Genomic DNA, 12,728 nt, shown 5'->3' with positions numbered 1-12,728 from the left:
ATATTCCTAATGGTTCAGGCAAGACAGGCTATTATTCGATACACTGGTAGGTAGCCTCTCTCCTTAAATTGTGCCTCTCATTACTGGAGCAGCATCTTCACATGAAGCTTGGCAGATTCTGACCAAAACTTATGCCTCTCCAAGCCGAGGACACATTAAACAATTGAAACATCGGTTGAAGCAAATAACAAAAACTACTACTCCATCAATAACGGAGTACATGCAGCAAATCAAAATAGTTACTGATGAGCTCGTAATACTCGGAAAGAAAATGGACGATGAAGATGTCATCGACATCATCCTGAATGGTCTTGATCAAACAACTTATAAACCGATTCTTGATGCGGTCCACGCACGAGACACCCTAATTTCATTCGATGAGTTACATGAGAAATTGATTAACCACGAGTTATCAATCGCCCAACAAGTTGTTGTCACAGGAATCCTTCAACCGACATCGGTCTTTCACGTTCAACAGTCTAATCGCAATGGACCCGGACTCAAAACGTGGAACCAGAAACAACACAATTCTTCAACAGGAAACAATATGAATGCTTATCGGCAAGCTGTGCATAATCCGGGTATTATTCCCACACCCAACACACCTACATGAAACAAACCCTTTCTTGGAAAGTGCCAATGGTGCTATCAACGTGGTCATTCTCTTACAAACTGCCCAACCTTCAAAAAGGTACATCCAAATGTTACTATTCCACCATTCACTCGCAATATGCAGGCAAAGGGCGCACAGGTCAACACCATGAACCTCAAAACTAACCCGGAGCACACCAGTTGGATTTTTGACAGTGGAGCATCACACCATGTTACCACTGATCTGAACAACCCGTAATAGGTGACGGTTCTTGTCTTCCCATTACTCATATTGGTTCCCTTTTAATCCATACTTCACACACACCAATCCTCTTAAAAATGTATTATGTGTTCCATCTTTATCTAAAAACATAATTTCCATATCACGTATGAGTCTTGACAACAATTTTCTCATAAAGTTCTATTCTTTTGTTTTTGTTCTTAAGAATCGAGCAACCAAACTCCAAATCCTCAAGGGAACGACAACCAAAGGCATGTATGAGCTTCACTCACAAAATTTGCCATCCTCACCGGCTGCCTTCACCATGCAACAAACTGATTCTACCACATGGCATCACAGGCTTGGACGTCCCCTTAATAAAATTTTCAAGCTCTTTTCATCTCTTGTTTCTTTCCATTCCAATGTTCATGATAATTGTACTGCTTTCCAAGTGAATAGAGTCATAAACTACCTTTTTCTCAATCTTCTCTTACATCCAACTCTCCACTTGATCTAATATTTTCTGATGTTTGGTGCTCCCCCGTCTCTTCATTTGATAATTATAAATATTACATCATTTTTGTTGACCACTACACAAAATACATTTGGCTTTATCCCATCAAAAACAAATCGGACCCCCTCTCTACTTTTATTCTTTTTCAACGACTGGTTGAAAACTATTTTAATTGCAAATTTGGTGGTTGTCGAGGCCAACACAAATAATAACCCTAATTATTACACACTAAAATAGTGTATAGTGGTAAAGGGATCGAATCCATGGAGACTGGTTCAATTTGATAACTCTATGAAAAATCTCTTTGTAAAACACTTGGAATATGACAATAAATTAAAAATGGGGGTTTTGATGTTTTGAAATACTTGAAACAAACTAGAATTAACTATGATTTAAATAGACAATTGCAACAAAAATAAGAATTTGATGTAAAATCAATAAGGGAAAGATGGTTGACTTAAAGTTTTCTCACTTTGACTTTTGATGAACATATCATTAGAATTCAATGGTGCAATACTTGTTTTAAATCCTCAATTTGGCTATAGTAATCCAAGGAGCTTGAGATTACCTAGACTTTTCTTAATTGTTGAAATGGCTAGAGAAGCTCATAACAATTTCCTTAGTCAAAGTCACTAATTCCAAATAGCATGTAATTAGTGAAAGTCAACTAGCATTAAGAACCAAAAAGTCACCAAATCCAAGAGGGGTCAAATGCTTTCACCACCATGTTGGAGGAAATGTTTTTATGATTGTGTGAAGCAAAAACAACACAAAAATCATTTGTTGCTTGCTAATTTGAGGATCCTTTACTTAATCAAGAAATTAGCCAACTAATCACCACAAACACATTTAAACTCATGAACTAAAACATACAAGTAATGATAAGATGTTAAAACACAAAACATTTCCATAAAGATTCAAGAACATGTTCATGGATTCTTCAACATTCAACAAAAGTTCAAAGGATTAACCAAAAGTCAACCAAGATTAGCTTAGCCAAGCATGGCTAAACCCAAAGAAACAAAGTTAGAGAAATTTGTACCAAACATTAAGCAAGAATCAAGAGGTAAAAATATGATGTTCTTCAAGGGTTCTTGGCCTTCAAAAGTCTCCAAAACTCCAGAGAGAATCTTCAAAAATCGGGTGTCCAAGAGTATACAAAAGATGGGCACCAACCTTCCTCAAATAGCTCAAAAGAAGAATTTCCGAAACTGCCCCTGCAGGCGGTTGCGCGACCCGCGTGCTCTTGCGCGGGTGGGTTGCGCAGGTGGTCCCTGGATGTAGCATCTTTGAGGTTTTGGGCCTCCATAGCTTAGCCCACTTGGCCCAGGTCGAATCCAATCACCTCCTAGCCCATTTTCTTCAATTTTTTCTTCATTTTAAGCCTAATTTGACCTCTCTAAGTCCTCCAAAGCTCGTGAACTCGCCCGATCAATAATTTACGTACGCTTGAATATTCCCCCGCATCTTGCAAATTTAAAGTTTATTTCTCTCCAAGTCTTCAAATAATCATCAAGATCACTCTATGCATCATCTCCACTACCCATCAAGCCCAACGTCATTTTTGTCTACCAAATCTCATCGCCTCCTATACGTCCCGAACACTCCCGCTCCGCTAGACCCGAAAACCTGCAATTATGCTCACAAGATTCGAGAGTACCCGAAATAGTCATAAAATAACAAAAAGGAAAATATGCATGGAAATTATCTAAATTATGAATGAAATATGCTAAAATAAACTATAAAAAGAAGTAAATAAAATGAAGCTATCAAAATTCTTCTCTGACAATGGGGGAGAATACACCAAACTTTCATCTCATCTCTCTTGCAAGTCACTTCATTTGAAAATTATAAATATTACATCATTTTTGTTGACCACTACACAAAATACATTTGGCTTTATCCCATCAAAAACAAATCGGACCCCCTCTCTACTTTTATTCTTTTTCAAAGACTGGTTGAAAACTATTTTAATTGCAAATTCTTCTCCGACAATGGGGGAGAATACACCAAACTTTCATCTCATCTCTCTTGCAAGTCTACAATACCACCCTCACAGCCTATGACGAACCATCCACCATCTCTCATGCTCTCAAGCATCCCTCGTGGCGTCATGCCATGCAACTTGAATTTGATGCATTAAAAAGAAATAATACATGGACTCTCGTCCCTTCTATACTTGCTCCTAATATTGTGGGCTCTAAGTGGATTTATAGAACTAAATGCAAACTATATGGATCTATAGACCGCTTAAAATCCCAACTCGTGGCTAAAGGATTCACCCAAAGACCCGACATTGATTATATCGAAACCTTCAACCCGGTCCTTAAACCGGCAACACTTCGTCTTGTTCTCACCCTTGCCGTCTCACAGAGATAGGTTCTTAATCAATTAGATATCAACAATGCCTTTCTTCAAGGCACCCTTAATGAGGATGTCTTTATGGCTCAACCTCCCGGTTTCGTTGATCCGGCCTTCCCAAATCATGTCTGTAAATTAAACAAAGCTATTTATGGACTCAAACAAGCCTCCCGTGCATGGTATGATGAACTAATATCTTTTCTTGTCTCTCATGGATTCAAATCCACCATTTCTGACTCCTATCTTTTCGCTTACATCGTGGATTCCTCTCCCATCTATATCCTTGTATTTGTTGATGACATTATCATCACCGGTCCTTCCACTTCCTTGGTTCATCGCTTTATCCAGCTTTTATCAAAAAATTATCCTTAATAGACCTTGGATCTCTCACCTATTTTCTTGGCATTAAAGTACTTCCCCATTCACAAGGTCTTATTCTTTCTCTCAAAAGAAATACATTTATGATATTCTTAAAAAGGTAAATATGATTGACTGTAAGCCGATTACCACCCCTATTACTTGCTCTGAAATACTAACACTACATGGTGCTCCCCTACATCCTTCTCCTATAGAATATCGGTCTATCGTCGGTGCATTGCAATACTTATCTCTTACCCGTCCCGACATTGCAATCACCGTCAACAAGCTGTCTCAATTTATGCATGCTCCAACATATCAACATTGGACAACTTTAAAAAGACTTCTAAGATATCTACAGGGTACATTATCTAAAGGTTTGCTGCTTCCAAAACACTCTCCTCTCACTTTACACGCTTTTACTGATGCGGACTGGGCAGGAGACAAAGATAATTATCGTAGCACAACTGGTTATGTCGTTTTCCTTGGATCTAACCCTATTGCTTGGAGCTCCAAACAACAAACTACTTTAGCTCGTAGCTCCACTGAGGCTGAATTTAGAGTCGTAGCCTCTACTACCACAGAAGTCCAATGGCTCACTAATCTTTTATCTGAGTTAGGCTTCAAATTACCTATAGTTCATGTCGTGTATTGCGACAATCTCAGTGCCACAACATATTCTGCAAATCCAGTTTTTCATTCTCACATGAAGCATTTAGCATTGGATTTTCATTTTGTTCATGAAAAAGTACAAAACTGATCTCTACAGGTTACACACATATCGGGTCATGACCAACTTGCTGATGCCATTACCAAGCCATTAGTGCGTTCACGTTTTCAACTTCTGGTTTCCAAGATTGGTCTCGCAAATAGCTCGTCCATCTTGTGGGGGAATGTTAAGTGATATATCACCACCTAAAATGTTGTTGTATATCTTTTTTTTAAATTACAATCATATATTTCATAGCTTAATTGTAGGGTTTATTTTTGTTATAGACATTATTAGATAGGGTTTATTTTCGTTTGGACACATGATATTTTCTAAAAATTTTAAATTTTTTATTTTCCACTTGTCATTTTATTAAATTTTTCATTTTATTAAATTAAAATTCCACATTTAATGTGTAAGGTAATATATATGTAAAGTATTTATTAGAAAGAATTTATATATGTAATGTATTCAATACATTAAAGTCTCATTAATTTTAATAATTCAAAATTTTCTTATTTTTCTTATAAATTCAAACTTTTTAAATTATTAAAATTATATATATATATATATATATATATATATATATATATATATATATATATATATATTTTAATTAAACCCATGTAATACATGGGTCTCACACCTAGTGTGTGTGTGTGTGTATATATATATATATATATATATATATATATATATATATATATATATATATATATATATATTATATCAAGAAGAGAAATATAGTCATTTTTCTTAGAGCTTTTTAATAAACATAACTAAAAATTAAGAAAATACCTCCAATCACCATCTATTTCTCGAGGGTATTGTGAAGTGGGAAACCCTAGGAAACGATGTTTCTTTTTGGTTTTGCAAGGGGTGCTACAAAATGATCATAGCAACGTTTTTTTGCCAATATTGCAACCCTCGCTGCAAAATCGTAAAAGCAACACCCTTAAAACATATTTCATGTTGACCACAACATTTTCAGTAGAACCACTGAGAAATGATGCAACTACTACAAAAATGCATTTTGCACTTATATGATGTCGGTTTTCCTTAATATGTGGTCGGTTGTTTTCCAATACAACGATGTTGTTATATTTTATATTGAAATGGATACTTGAAAACACATTTATAGTGACCATACTATTTCTCTATGATCCAATGAGAAATGGCGTCGCTTGTCGAAAATGTAAATTTGCTTCTTTACAATGTTGTTTTTATGTGTTATGTTCCTCATTGTGAAATGGGCCCTAAAAAACAGTCTGTGGTGGTTACACCAATTCTTAGTGATCAACTGAATAATGATGCAACCACTATAAAATGTGTTTTGCTTCTATATGATGTCGTGGCCATGGCCATTACAAAATGCATTTTTTGCTTTTATACGATGTCGTTTCTTCCTATACAATATCATTTTTATGTTTTACGTTTCGCAAAATTGTCCTTAAAACATATTTATTAGTGGGCCTTAGCATTTCTAAGTGGATAGTGATTCCCATGCTTTTTAGTCATATAGAATAATTTATGTTTTATGTATCTGAACCCCTTCTTAATTGAACTAAGAAATGATTATTAACAAGTGCACTATTTATTATGAAAACATGTACATATTTTATAAAAGATTTAAGAAAAACCACAACCAAAATCTTAAATGGAGGGACTAATTTCGGCCTATTTTGCATTGTTTAGAAATGAGACCCATTTTGTAGAATTATGGCTCATTTTGGTGTGAGATCATTTAATCATTTTGAAAAGAAAACATTTATGTACGACTATTTATTGTAAACAACGTTATGCAAAATAGATTTGTTTTTGCGCAAACTATTATTGTTACATACCTAATTTTTTTATATGTAATTACCATTAAATATATTTTTTTTTATTTTTTTGAAACAGTAAATTCATTCGAACCAAGATGATGGCACTTTCATTGTTGGATACCTAATTTTTTTATATGTACAAACCTTGGTTTAATGAAAAATTGTTTATGAAAGTGCAAGTTTAATGATGTTGAACAGCACATATGAATTTAATGGTGTTTTTTGAACTAATAAATATACCTGCAATAAACCGTCAAAATTGTATTTTTAAACGACGAATATAAATTTAATAATAATTAAAATGATATTAATTAAAAATATGTATAAATTTAATGACAATTTATATAAAAAATAACTAAAAAATATATAAAAATGATAGTCTAGTACTTTTCTTTTTGATCTACTTAAGAGTTAAGAATTTAATAATCACTTTAAAAAAATATATTGGGAAAATGACTTACAAGCCCAACGAAATTTCCAAACCGTTCAAAAACCCCAATCATGTTTTGTCTATTAAAAAAAATCCAATAAACTTAATATTTTGTCTAAAAAGGCTAAGTTAGGCCGACGAAGTTTCCAAAATGTTTAAAAAACACCAATCATGTTTTAGCTATTAAAAAAAAAACCAACGAACTTAAACAAAACAAAGTTGAGATTTTTTGAACGATTTGAAACTTTGTTGGATTTTTTAGACAAAAGGTTAGGTTCGTTGGGTTTTTATGAACAGATAAAACATAATTGGAGTTTTTTGAATGGTTTGGAAATTTTGTTCGGCTTTTAAATCATTTTCCCAAATTATATTTTGTTGCTTATTTGTAACTTAAGAGTTAAAGAATTTAATAATCAATTTAAAAAAAATATATTTTTGTTGCTTTTTTTATAATACTGCTTGTAAAACAGTGGAGTAATATTTCAACGGGAATTAACGAACAGCTTTGAAGTTCATCTGATCATTTCACAAGTCGCAACGCAAACCTCCTTTAATCAGCTATCTGGGCATACACTAACGCTATCAAATTAGCTCTTTCGAGGTAATATGAAGATGAATTATCCCTCTTTATCTCTTTCAATTGGGTTAATCTTGAGCTTGCTTGTCTTTTCACTTCTTAAATTTCTTGAATTCATTTATCAATTCATACGCTTTGATTTTATTCCCATCAGGTCTTATCTATTCTATGTTGGAGTGAATTTTGAAACCCTAATTGTCACTAGTCTCGGAATTTGCAAACTTTTGTAATTGTTCGATAATTGATTTCCGAATCCTTTTTTTATGCTGAATTGTTCACGAATTTGATATCAATTAGTTTGGATAGATCTAGGGAACTAGTTCTCACTATTTCCCTAGACCTCAGTTAGCATTCCTTGCATTATATAATCGATTTATGATCCTTTTCGTCTTCAATTCGCAATTAATCATCAATAACTGCATTTGGTACTCATGTTCATGAGCATGGAGTTCTGAGGCATGGAAATGAGTTTGAAGCTCATTCCATTTCCTCTTAATGCGCAATTGATTTCCTTCAGTTTCAGATCCAAGCCACATAATCTGCTTTACGTTTTCCCCAAATTGATTTGCTTGAAAATCTAGGTTTTATGTTTTTCCTAATGAGTTTTGTAACAGGTTGACTCCACCTGAATGGTTCAACAAACAGATTCAAAGTTCAGCGAACGCATTCTAGCAAATTCAGAAACTAATTTTTCAAAGCATGATAAGAAGACATCTTTGAGAAACTTGCAAAACGAGAAGAAATCAGATGAAATCGAAAACTCTCTCTTGAAAGACAATGATCCTAATGTTGAATCCAATAAAGCTTCAGGCATCAAAAGGCCCCAACAAACACCTACCAATAACAAGGGGAATCTTGTTTATGTCCAGAGGAAAACAGAATTAGAACATCAATCAACCAAGTGAAACAATCAAATTCTATTGTTGTTAATAGTAACATTCTTTTTTTAATCTTTGTTGTTCACTAACCTGTAAAATAATGAAACTTTAGGGGGTTCAAATGAAATAAAGACAAACTATAGGGGGGTCAGTCACTGTAAAAAAAAAACATCCATCGAAAAATCAGCACCACTGTCTTCATCGTTAAATTCAAATCATAGAACTATAACGACTAAACATAGAAAACATTTCTTAATCACATGTACCTAATGTTGAAAAAGTTGTACACTCTACTGGATTAGATTGTTTTTGTTAAGTCATACTCAAAGATAGATAAACATTACATAACCGAAAATAACTGCCCTTCCACCGTCTCTCTCACACACACACTATGTGTAACCGCTGCCACCGCCGCATAAGAACCCAATCATCCGTTTCATCAACTTTTTCTTTCTTTTTTCTCAAAGGCATGACTAGTAGCACTTCATCAGATTCTCAACTCCGCCATGCATCGCCGGAAGCTCAAGAGATCTTCCGGCCAACCACCACCGTAAGTCCACACCCAGAACGTCAGAACCCTAGAAAGAAACGAACAAAGAGGATCAAACCCCAGAACATGAATGGCATTTTTGTTGGTGGTGGTGGTGGAAGTTCCGGTAGTCATTCAAGAAAACCCAAATACATAAAGAAACCCGACCCGAATGCTCCTAAAATCACCCAACCCTGTAGCGAATGTGGGAAAATGTTTCCGTCATCGAAGGCTTTGTTTGGCCACATGCGTTGCCACCCTGAACGGCCATGGCGGGGGATCAATCCACCACCACCATCATCCAATCTCCACCACACTCCGCCGCTCATGGCGGCAGATGATGGTAATAGTAATACTAATACCCTTCCAACCACCACCGAAGACCACTATCTCGCGTCTTGCTTGCTAATGCTGTCCAAAGCTTCAGCGACGTCGTTTAAGTGCACTAGTTACAAAAAGGTGTTTGGGACCCACCAGGCGTTAGGTGGGCACAGGGCTAGTCATAAGAACGTGAAGGGCTGTTTTGGAATAATGAGAAATGAAAGGGGTGTGGAGTTCAAGGACGGAGAGTTGGAGGGCCACTTTGATAATAATTTGATGATGATTGTGGGGAGTAGTGGTAGTGAACATAAGTGTAGTATTTGCTTAAGAGTGTTTCCAAGTGGACAAGCACTTGGTAGGCATAAAAGGTGTCATTGGGAGAAAGATGATGGTGTTGTACCAGCTGCATCAACATTTGTACTCTTCCCCTCAAAGTGTAATGTCGATTTGAATTTGCCTCCCCCTCGAGAAGATTATTCAAGTTCTTCAAATTTAAATTTGGATTTAAAGTTAGGGCTTTGATATTGTAATCATGTATAATTGTGTCATTATGTTACTTGTTATATATCTATGCTTACAGTCTAGGAGTGAGCATAAACAAATATTTTTTTTTAAACGACAAATGATTAATCGGAAGCCTACTCGCATATTTCAACAAGCACCCCAGGCTCGAGCTCCTTTACAGGACAAACTCAACCCTCGTAGGGGTTTCCAGGGAAAATTTCCTCACATGTAGCACAAGTTTAAGAGGCATCCAAATTGGCACAGATACTTGTTTATCAATTTGATGAGATAAACAAGTTTCTGATCAAATTGATTACCAGTGTTACAATGAATAACTGTTCTAAATTCTGTAACAGTTTTAAAAGAACAAAAACATGAACATGTTCTAATCGAGTCCAAAGTTTAGGAACCAAAACCAATCCCACTCATATTTGTTTCGGTTCCGGTTCAACCAGTTCTAATTTTGAAGGTCGATAACCACAACTTTAGTTAAAATACTAAATAATTCTGAAAAAGAATTTCGAAAAGATATTAAATAATGCCAATAGTAGAGGCCCAATCCATATCCATTTGAGTTAGACCCAATAGCCCAATTCCTTTGTTTACTCGTATGGAATACTATTACTAAAGTGTCCTGATTTGATTTTGATGTGCTTTTTATACTTGTATTAATCTCAAGACGTGGAGCTCTAGAGCTCTAGTTATGTATTATCTATCATAGTGTACGAAGAAGAATGTTATTTTAGTAATTACTCATTAGACTTTGAGGGGAAAATTTATTGATATATAAGTTAATTAGTTATATTATAATTATTTTATTTTGATGACGAAAGTCGAAATAGATATTTAACCTCAAAGTAACATGAGGTAATCCATGTATTTAAAAATTAATGTCCGGAAAAATGATTACAAAGGAGTTGGTAACGTTGTTCTATCATGTTTATGTGTGTTTTCTAAGACAATGATTATTTAATCTTCATTAAACAGAAAAATAATAGTTTCCCTAATAAATAAAGTTATCCTTATTAATCATTGAGTTAAAAAGTTAAATAAAGAGTTCCATTATCTTCTACGTGAGCAAGGCTACAAATTGGCATATAAGTTTTAGTTTAAGTTGTTTAAATATTAATTTTCTTGAGTCTTGACAACTTGTGTTTCTTTTCCCCCATTTCTCCAGCAATCTTTTTCTTCCAAAACTGCATGAATAAACTTTTTGAGAAACTTAAACTCATAATTTAAGGAATAGGAAAACCCGGTTAAGTATGTTGACCGAAAATCATCTAGTTTTTTTGGCTGGACCAAATTAAAATAATCGCTATTGAATATCGAAACAAAAATCATACGAACCCAAGAAAAAAAAAAGGTTATAAATCAATGAGCACCGTAAAAACAGAGCATTGCACACTCAAATTCCATTAAAAACCACCATGATCACAAAGATCGTTTATGAAACATAGGACATCGTACACTATTTCATTGAATAGATTCGTCGATGTCCACTCCTGTGAGAATCCATAAAATACATTGGCAAACAATGTTAAGAGCTAACGTTGTCAAACAACAAACACTTGGATCTCAGTTACCATTCAATATATGAATAAATATATTCAATTTTTGTCCCTACTTATGTCGACCTCAATATGAGTGCACGAAAAATCGTGTCATGTTATGAACATGTTAACATTTAACACGATACCGTAATTTAAAAAATATAAACTTCATAAGAATCCGGCTTAGTACAGAAAAAATATGATTCCTATAATAATAAAAATCTACTGTACATAAGAAGACACAATATCAAAAATTACAAGGAAAACAATTAACTTTTAGCAGAAGTTACTAAAAAGAGAAACGTAGTACTACTTAAAGTATGAATTTTGAGATAAAGAATGCCTTAATCAAAACCCACATGAAAGAGTTATGATTTTTATAAAATCATAACGGTTATAAAATATAAACTAAATACGAAAGTTAAAATTTGCCAAAAACGAAAAGAGGGAAGTTGTAGTATACGTCGAGGCCTACAACTTTACTATCTTCAAACCTTTTACCGGGGGGGGGGGGGGGGGGGGGGGGGGGGGGGGGGGGATATATTATTATGCCCAATTGTTACGCTGACTCGCACTGATAGAAAACATCATATCTAATTGTTAAGCTGGCTAGTTTCAAGGAAACACTTTTTCTCTACTCATTACTGTAGCCATCATTTGGATAAGCTTAATACCTAGTGCTTACTCCACCCAAATACCTAGCTACGCAAAACACTCTAATATATATATATATATATATATATATATATATATATATATATATATATATATATATATATATATATATATATATATATATATATAAGTATGATCAAATGAGAACACCTAAAAGGTTGAGAACACAAGAACAAATCATAACATTCTAAATAATTAGATATAGGGCTATTAATAATCGGGTCATTTATGTAAATTATAAAACTGACCGGTTAAATATGCAACTTTGAAATGGTGATAAGGGTATAATAGGAAATCTAAATAATAGAAATAAATTGCAATTTCTATAATTTAGTTATGATATTAATTTGAATATTTGTTTCTCTCAATTTCAATACATACTAAACCCTAATCTATTTGATTTTTTTATTGTCAGCCACACACCCCCATCTTTTTCACATTATGACGTCATTGCCATCGATGTTCATATCTCACCACCACCTGCCTGCATCCTTTTTTTCCAGCCTTCATCATTGATCGGAGGAGAATAGGTTTTGAAACAAAAAAAAAGAAGCAGGAAAACAATCACCACCATTGTTGTGTGCCGTCATCATCACTCACTGCCACTACCACTGACCAACTTTGAACAACCACCACCACCCAACATGTATCTGACACCTTCGCCACATCTATGGTTTGCCTTCTCC

General features: G+C 34.4%; 1 pseudogene across 1 annotated transcript; it reads left to right on the top strand.

Annotated features, from left to right (window-relative positions):
- Window positions 1–7,482: 7,482 nt before the first annotated feature.
- LOC145011916 (zinc finger protein ZAT3 pseudogene) lies at window positions 7,483–9,835 on the top strand (annotated as a pseudogene). Its single transcript, XR_013664327.1, has 2 exons — window positions 7,483–7,609; window positions 8,200–9,835. The product of XR_013664327.1 is annotated as a zinc finger protein ZAT3 pseudogene (transcript).
- The last annotated feature ends 2,893 nt before the right edge of the window (window positions 9,836–12,728 follow it).

Source organism: Lactuca saligna, chromosome 8 (genome assembly GCF_052625555.1).
Source record: "Lactuca saligna cultivar CGN05327 chromosome 8, ASM5262555v1, whole genome shotgun sequence".
NCBI classification, from domain to species: Eukaryota; Viridiplantae; Streptophyta; class Magnoliopsida; order Asterales; family Asteraceae; genus Lactuca; species Lactuca saligna.
This window is presented reverse-complemented; position numbering and strand designations above follow the sequence as displayed.